Source organism: Patiria miniata, unplaced genomic scaffold, assembly GCF_015706575.1.
Source record: "Patiria miniata isolate m_02_andy unplaced genomic scaffold, ASM1570657v1 HiC_scaffold_7, whole genome shotgun sequence".
Classification (NCBI taxonomy): domain Eukaryota; kingdom Metazoa; phylum Echinodermata; class Asteroidea; order Valvatida; family Asterinidae; genus Patiria; species Patiria miniata.
The window spans coordinates 20,298,006-20,307,007 of record NW_024037074.1 but is presented as its reverse complement, the minus strand read 5'-3'; the positions used below and the strand labels follow the sequence as shown (position 1 = coordinate 20,307,007).

Here is a 9,002-nt window from a genome sequence, read left to right as displayed (position 1 = left end):
CCCCCCCCCCCCCCCCCCCCCCCCCCCCCCCCCCCCCCCCCCCCCTCTGGATACGCCACTGCCTGGGTAACTTGCGTCACCATGAAGTCCGGTCCTGAGTTGAACCGCAGCACCTATATACCATCCAACCTGTTCCATTATAAGCCCAGCTTAATTGTTTGAAAAGATTGAAGCTTTTTTAAACAAATGTACCATTTCTTTCACATTTGCTATGTTTTTCTGTCAAATAACAATTTTTGCACAATAATTCTGCCGGAAATCTGCCCCAAAAATCCATTTTTTTTTTTTTTTTAAGAAAAAAATCTGTCAAAGTTAGCCGAAAATCGGCTAAAACGGTCACCATGCACACCACCGCACCGTCGGATTTGTTTATGCCAATTTGAAAAGGAAGAGTAAATACAACACAAAAGACAGGACAATTCGGGAAGGTTAGTGGGAAATTTCTATTTCCGAACAAGAAACGTGATATTAGTACCACGATTATACGGATTCCCATCCTACCCGAAAATGTAGAGCTTTCGCAAATTTTGATTTTACATTTAGCCTAGACTTTGTTTGTAAATTGTAGCTTGAGTAACTCTAGCCCCATAAATGTGGCCTATTTACTGGACTGCCTCCGTAAACATAGGCCACACATCCACATGTACAAAAATCGTGTCGACGGAGCCAAATTTTGATTTTCACATTTAGGCTTAGTTTGTAGGTTTTTTTTGCTTTAGAAGCATACTCACCCTCTTTATAGGCTAATCAGAAAGTGCTGCCTTTTTCAGATGTATATTTTTCGTGAAATTTCCAGATTCATTTTTACACGTTTGCGTATCAAAATTTCAACATGAAATTTCACAAAAATTAGACATCTGAAAAAGGCAGCACTTTCTGATTAGCCTGTAAAGAGGGTGAGTATGCTTCTAAAAAGTTCTAAAGCAAAAAAAACCTACAAACTAAGCCTAAATGTGAAAATCAAAATTTGGCTCCGTCGACACGATTTTTGTACATGTGGATGTGTGGCCTATGTTTACGGAGGCAGTCCAGTAAATAGGCCACATTTATGGGGCTAGAGTAACTCCAGCCATGCTCCAGCTGACATGTTCCATATTCATTCACATGTAACGCTGTAGGAAAAACCTGTTCGTTTCCTACTCCTAGAACTATGAGGCTCCACTACGTGGAGCCTCATAGTTCTATGAGTATTCGTTTCCATGTGGTAGCAAGAGACCCAAAAAAAACGGCCTCTCCAAAATTGTCCAAATTTCACCTCTTTTATCCCACCATGCCCACCCCAGATTCCTACTAATACTATAACAACTTATTTGTTATTAATTGATGTCCAGATAATTGATTGACAGGATTTCCAGGATTTGAGCAATGAACTATGATTGGTTTATTGACACTTAAATTAAAGATGATTGAACATGATTAGCGGCCATCTTGATTCTATCCCATAATCATAAACGATCCCACAATGCAACATACATGTCAGCTCTACGGAGGCTTTGGATGGACAGGACATGAACACAATAAAAGGATGAACAACGAATGAATGTACATGTATACAGGTTTACCGTTACACTACTACCTACCTCATACCTTTCGGCAGTCATTCACGAAGCTATTACTAGTACTAATCGACTTGACACCGACCCAAAAACTAAAAATATGAACATTATTGATGATTTCGTTGACTTGTCCGTTAAATTCGTGCAGTACCAATGCTGTCGTCCATGATGATAGGTTAATTTTGCGCACGGCACACTCACAGTCACACGTGACCTAAACAATCGAAAAAATCTGCTAAATCGGCTAGATCATCCTGATCGCCCTGCGCTCCACTCATGGGCACATGCAGTGTGCGCAATACATGTGGCTACCATACCGCTTTCAAGCGCCGCTAGTGGGTTCCATTTTCGTCTGGTGCCATGTCGTGGAAAACACAACGACTGTTTCATGCTTTACGCATTTCATGCAAAAAGAAGCCACACAGTGTCACCTTAGTGGGGATTTCAATAGCCTGAAACAGTCGTTGTGTTTTCCACGACATGGCACCAGACGAAAATGGAACCCACTAGCGGCGCTTGAAAGCGGTATGGTACCCACATGCATCGCGCACACTGCATGTGCCCACGAGTGGAGCGCAGGGCGATCAGGATGATCTAGCCGATTTAGCAGATTTTTTTCGATTGTTTAGGTCACGTGTGAGTGTGCCGTGCGCAAAATTTAACCGATCATCATGGATGTTACGCCCCAACTATCGCATCGGTCCCAACTATAGTTGGGCCTGTCCCAACTATTGTTGGGCCTGTCCCAACTGTAGTTCCACAGTTGGGCTGGCCCTAGCCCCATAAATGTGGCCTATTTACTGGACTGCCTCCGTAAACATAGGCCACACATCCACATGTACAAAAACGTGTCGACTTTGCCAAATTTACTGCACGAATTTAACGGACAAGTCAACGAAATCATCAATAATGTTCATATTTTAGTTTTTTGGTCGGTGTCAAGTCGATTAGTAGCTTCGTGAATGACTGCCGAATGGTATGAGGTAGGTAGTAGGAATCTGGGGTGGGATAAAAGAGGTGAAATTTGGACAATTTTGGACAGGCTGTTTTTTTTGGGTCTCTTGCTACCACATGGAAACGAACAGGTTTTTCCTCCAGCGTTACATGTGAATGAATATGGAACATGTCAGCTGGAGTTACTCAAGCTAGCTAAAGCAGTCTTTTTTCTTCATATAAACTCATGTTAGTTGTAGTTTTGAAAGCACTTTCGAACAAAATGTGACTTTCCTACCTTTTTTCGCAGTCAGACGTGCATGTTGTAGTTCTCACACGCGTGAAAGCCCTACATAATGAAAGCCCGATGCTGATTGGCTGCTAAAAAAATAATTTAGTCTGGTTCCCAGACCAAAAGATTCTGACTACTCCTGAATCTTTTGGTCTGGGAACCAGACTAAAAATAAATAAGAATGTTTATTTTTCATCAGCCAATCAGCATCGAGCTTTCATCGCATCGAGCTTTCACGTTTGCCATCTTGGTTTTTGAGACTGTTTTCTGGTTGTCATCGTCGTCTTTTACCCCTGAATTTCCCTCATAAATCAAAGCCCTGCCCTCTTTCCACAAAATTAAACCTGCTGATATTCAAGAAGGTGTCATTGCCAATTGTTCAGATGTGCCAAGAAATATCAGAATGTCAATTTTGAGTGTCATTTAGTCAACTGTTTTGGTGAGTCTTTCCCTTCCTATATAGGAACGGGGTCCTAAAAGTAAGGATTACCGAGAATACAAATGAGAGAGACAGTTACCCTGGATTGATCTACACAATCATGACATTCCATCAGACCCCTTACATTGTTCCCAAACAGCAAAAACTTTGAAGAAAAACAGCAAAATAGTCTGAAAACTTACAGCTCAATGTCTTCGCCGTGAGGCTCAATCCTTACACCGGTTTGCCGAATGAGGGCATCTGACGTGGTGACGTCACCGTCATTGCTCGATTGAAGAAAAACAAGTCGCGCTTTATCAATGACTGTTTCGTGTAATAATACGTGCTCCGATCCGCGCCGTACGACAGTATGGGCTTTGAACACACGCAAGGTGGAGACGGCTGAAACGTATTTTAATAACAATGGGATTTTCATTTGTCAGTATTAGTAGTTCTTTGATACAAGTTTCATGTGGGTATCTGTCGTCATTAATTTGTTTTTAATTTAGAACGTGTACGTTTCAGCCGTCTCCACCTTGCGTGTGTTCAAAGCCCATACTGTCGTTAGGCGCGGATCGGAGCACGTATTATTACACGAAACAGTCGTTGATAAAGCGCGACTTGTTTTTCTTCGATCGAGCAACGACGGTGACGTCACGTCAGACGCCCTCATTCGGCAAACCGGTGCAAGGATTGAGCCTCGCGGCAAACACATTGAGCTGTAAGTTTTCAGACTATTTTGCTGTTTTTCTTCAAAATTTTCGCTGTTTGGGAACAATGTAAGGGGTCTGATGGAATGTCATGAATGTGTAGATCAATCCAGGGTAACTGTCTCTCTCATTTGTATTCTCTTTACCGGTTTTTTGGGGGGTCTTTCTGTCCTCGCGTTGGTATGTGACCATGTCATGTATGTAGCTCTACTGAGTGGAGCGTTGAATTACGGGTACCCCTCCATACAAACGCTCCACCGATTTGCCATACTTTGGTGACGGCGTCACGGTAGCATAGTCACATACCCACGCGAGGACAAAAAGACCCCAAAAACCGATAAAGAGAATACAAATGAGAGAGACAGTTATCCTGGATTGATCTATACATTCTTGACATTCCATGAGACCCCTTATATTGTTCCCAAACAGCGAAAATTTTGAAAAAAAACCAGCAAAATAGTCTGAAAACTTACAGCTCAATGTGTTTGCAGGGAGGCTCAGTTCTTGAATCGACTTGTTGAATGAGGGCGTCTGACGTGACGTCACCGTCGTTGCTTGATCGCGAAGAAAAACAAGCCGCGCTTTATCAACGACTGTTTCGTGTAATGATACATGCTCCTTGGGTGTATTCAAAGCCCATACTGTCATACGGCGCGGATCGGAGCACATATCATTGAATGACGAAAAAACAGTCGTTGATAAAGTGCGACTTGTTTTTCTTTGATTGAGCAACGACGGTGACGTCACGTCAGACGCCCTCATTCGACAAGTCGATTCAAGAACTGAGCCTCCCTACAAACACATTGAGCTGTAAGTTTTCAGACTATTTTGCTGTTTTTTTTTTCAAAATTTTCGCTGTTTGGGAACAATATAAGGGGTCTCATGGAATGTCAAGAATGTATAGATCAATCCAGGATAACTGTCTCTCTCATTTGTATTCTCTTTACCGGTTTTTTGGGGTCTTTTTGTCCTCGCGTGGGTATGTGACTATGCTACCGTGACGCCGTCACCAAAGTATGGCAAATCGGTGGAGCTTTTGTATGGAGGGGTACCCGTAATTCAACGCTCCACTCAGTAGAGCTAGTCATGTATGTAGCCCAGGTTGGACGAAGTCTTCATTGCATTACGAGTAACGTCCAGGATGAGAATTCTCTACATAAGACCACCCAAAATTTGGACCAGATTTTTGTTACGTTTTACCTCGTTACAGAAGCTTATTTCACGCCTACATTTTCTATGTGTCCTTCTCTATAGATCCAGGGGTTCAAGAATTCCATATGTGATGCTGACCGACATTAATCGGGAAAATAAACTCTAAAGCAACGTTAAACTTGTACGTGTTTGTAGTCTCTTTTCATCAGTTTTATTCCCAAGTCGTACGTCATGTACGTGCGCACGAAAGCGCGCACGCACGCTAGCGCCCTCATTTGTTTAGTTTTGGTTGGAACAGTGACGTCACTCCAGCCAACCGACGTCACGAAAACGCTCAACCAATGACCAAAGCCGAAACATGTTTCTGGTAACTGGCGCGAAAACACGCTTGGTCATTGGATTAGCGACCGCGCCTTCAAGTAAGTGCGCATGCGTATGAGGATGGTTACTAAGCAAATCGCGCGTGCGCACTGCATATTCACGCTGCATAGTCTGGCTCCCAGACCAGACGTGATATGAGCGCCGAGAATAATTGTCAGGTCTAGGGCACCAGACTACACGCTGCACGGACGTACGTCTCAGCCTCGACTCCAGGGGCGCATGCTCGTTCCTTACACTAACCCCTGGCTGTGATGATGACGTAAATGACGCTGAATGGCTATTCACAGCGTACTGCGCGGGCATTTCGAAGATTGCACGCCGGGCGCGCCCATAATGCGCTCGCGTGCTTAGCTTTGCACGTAACCTCACGTACGAAAAAAAAAATTATGATTCAAAAGTCGCGAAGCCTGTACGATATGGATTATGTCAGCCGCGTTTTTCGCTAAAAAAAACCCCTGTATCTGTGGTTGTAAAGGCACGAAAGGGGTACGTACATTTAATACAAATCTTTGCTAATTAACACAACGTCCGAACGTTGTGTTTGAAAGGATTGATTCTTCAAAATCACAACTTTTAACATTTTGAAGATGGCATCGGCACGTAAAACGGATAAACAACAGCCCTAATTATAATGTACCGTATTTTGGTATATTTAAATTACACAATTCCAGGGGTTACAATCGCGCAAGGCATGATGGGAAACAACATGGCGCTGCAAGATCGTACCCATGGGGCACGAGGTTGGTACGTCATGTACGACTAGAATAGACTCGGCGGTGAGAAACTGATGAAAAGAGTCTACAAACACGTACAAGTTTAACGTTGCTTTAGAGTTTATTTTCCTGATTAAGGTCGGTCAGCATCGCATATGGAATTCCTGAACCCAGCGGCCCAATAGATAAGGACACATAGAATACTACGACGTAAAAATTGGCTTCTCCAACAAGGTAAAAATATTGGAAATATTGGTCATATCGCCAGACCACGTCCAAATGTTAAAAAAGGCGATAAGTTGGGTCCAAGTTACTCGGACTAGGCCTAAACATGTTAGCAGGTTAGCCCCATAAATGTGGCCAATTTACTGGACTACCTCCGTAAAGCTATAGTACATCATTTGCAGCCATCCGAAAAGTAACTGGCGTAATTATTGTTGAAAAACAAACTTCGTTGAAAGATACTCGATAGTAAGGGAACTAAACTCCCTGTGAAATTATTCTTTCTGGGAAGCTGTCATTGTGTAATCAACGAAAGAAGGCCTTTCCAACGGTGCGTCTTAAGAGGCACCGTAGGAAAATTTAAATTAGTAGTTCGTTTTGTTATTCGGTGAAGTGCGCGCAAGCATTGGCACGACGCACACGCGCGTGGTTGCTATAATTCGTCGGATCCGTGCGCGACGTCGCGTACGTATAGCTGGAATTCGGGCGATTCACAATGCAGTGCGCCACCAAGAGTTTGCCATGGAGAGTTAATTTTTCCCAGTGCATTATGGGAGATGATCAACAAATTCGCAGCGCGGTACATTTGAAATTGTTAGTTTTTCCAGTCAGTGGTTTCGTAAGTGTATGATTCGAGGATTTGTTTGCCATTGTTTTCTTTTCTTGTTATCAATATGGTGTTTTTTTGTAAGGCGGCAGAACGCTATGCCCCAATCTATGACATATTAGCTCAAGATGTCTACCGACACTCATTCAAATGGGCCATGTTTTGTCGACTGTAAACTTGAAAATGGACTCTCCGTTGCAAACTCTTGGTGGCGCACTGCATTGTGAATCACCCGAATTCAAAACAATTCAAAACATGATTCAGTAACTTTTGATTTGAAATTGAGATCCTAGAATGCTGTTTTTCTCAGAATATACAGCTGAAGCTTAGCTGAAACTTCATCAGGTTAGTTGTTCAGTATCCTGCTTTAGAAGCATACTCACCCCCTTTGTAGGCTAATCAGAAAGTGTGCCTTTTTCAGATGTCTATTTTTTGTGAAATTTCCAGATTCGTTTGCACCCGTTTGCGTATCAAAATTTCAACATGAATTTTCACGAAAATTAGACATCTGAAAAAGGCAGCACTTTGTGATTAGCCTATAAAGAGGGTGAGTAGGCCTATGCTTCTAAAGCAAAAAACCCTACAAACTTAGCCTAGGCCCTAAATGTGAAAATCACAATTTGACAAAGTTTGACATGTTTTTGTACAGGGTGGAAGTGTGGCCTTTATTTACAGAGGTAGTCCAGTAAATTGGCCACATTTATGGGGCTATAAACATGTTAAATAGCTCTACTGAGTGGAGCGTTAAACTACGGTCGATCCTCCTATTTATGCGCAGATAAGGCTTTGCAACCCAGTAGCTTAAAAATAGCAAAGCAACCACTCTTTTCCTCAACAATACTTATATTATTGGCTTACGATCATCCACCGTACCAATTATCAAAGCAAAATCTCTTTATTTGTGGCAGCAAGCCGGGAATTCCAAAGCGTGCAGTTTTGGCGTTGTAGAAAAGAATCCTGCCTAATTCTGCGCAGGGGACGCCTCATGAAAAATATGTGCTGTCCGGGCCATGTAACTCAATATAAACATTTTTTTTTTAATAACTTAGACTTGTTGGCTTCAGGAAAATATACTTTCTGAGCCTTTTAAACAAATTTTCTTTCTTTTTCCTTTCTTTTTTTCAATGCCATTACACTTTTCGTAATTTCACGATTATTTTCAATATCCCATTTTGGAAATTTATACAGAGGCCTTTATTTACGTATGCATATTTACCTATTACATGTAAATGTAGATCCCAATGATATTGTTATTCTGATCATCCCAATCAAGAGACAGTTTTTAAGATGTCGGATTTTAAAACTTATGACCAAAAAATTTGATAATAATACTAGATGTTCGGGTTTGTTGTTACAAATGCAGAGTGGTTGGGTAGACAACTATTTCATTAGACATTGTCCAGTTAAGTTATCAATATGTTTATGTAAGAAAAAAAGGTGAAGAGCTTCAACATTTCCAGTACCATTTATTTTGTACAAAACGAATGCGTCTTTTAGGGTATGATAAATTTCAGTAAAAATTTAGGTACTCGTACAAGTTATTTCCGGTTTGATGACGTCATAAGTCAAAAAAGGGAAGGGAGAACACTTGTTTATCTTGAAGTTAAAATAACGCATGAAAATATGGAATTTAAGTGTATGTAATAATAACACCCAACTTCCGGTTAAATGACGTCACAGTATTTGGAAGCAAAGGGTCAATATTAAGTGTAACGGTTTTCATTTTTTTGGCAAAAAACAAAGTCATGAGACAGGGATCATAATGATGGATTTAAATTAAAAATAAAATGATAATTGTTAAATTCTCCCTACAGTAACTTCCAGTTTGATGCGTCATGATTATGAAACCTTGCAAATTCATTTGTGGTTGCTCAGGGGATATAAAGGGGCATTTCATAAAAATTTGATTGACGGTTTTAATATTTCAAAAGATTAAACTGTTTTTGATATGCTGATAGAGGGCGCCCTTTTATGGCATGACGTCAAATTTAAGTTTTTGTGTGTAGCATTCCTCACTA

The 9,002-nt window shown here is 41.5% G+C and overlaps 1 long non-coding RNA gene across 1 annotated transcript in view; it reads left to right on the top strand.

Moving 5' to 3' along the window:
- Positions 1-337: 337 nt before the first annotated feature.
- LOC119744845 overlaps positions 338-9,002 on the top strand; it is a 29,253-nt gene continuing 20,588 nt past the window's right edge. Inside the window, exon 1 of the long non-coding RNA XR_005273595.1 lies at positions 338-428. This is a non-coding gene — a long non-coding RNA (uncharacterized LOC119744845). The remainder of the gene's footprint in view (positions 429-9,002) is intronic.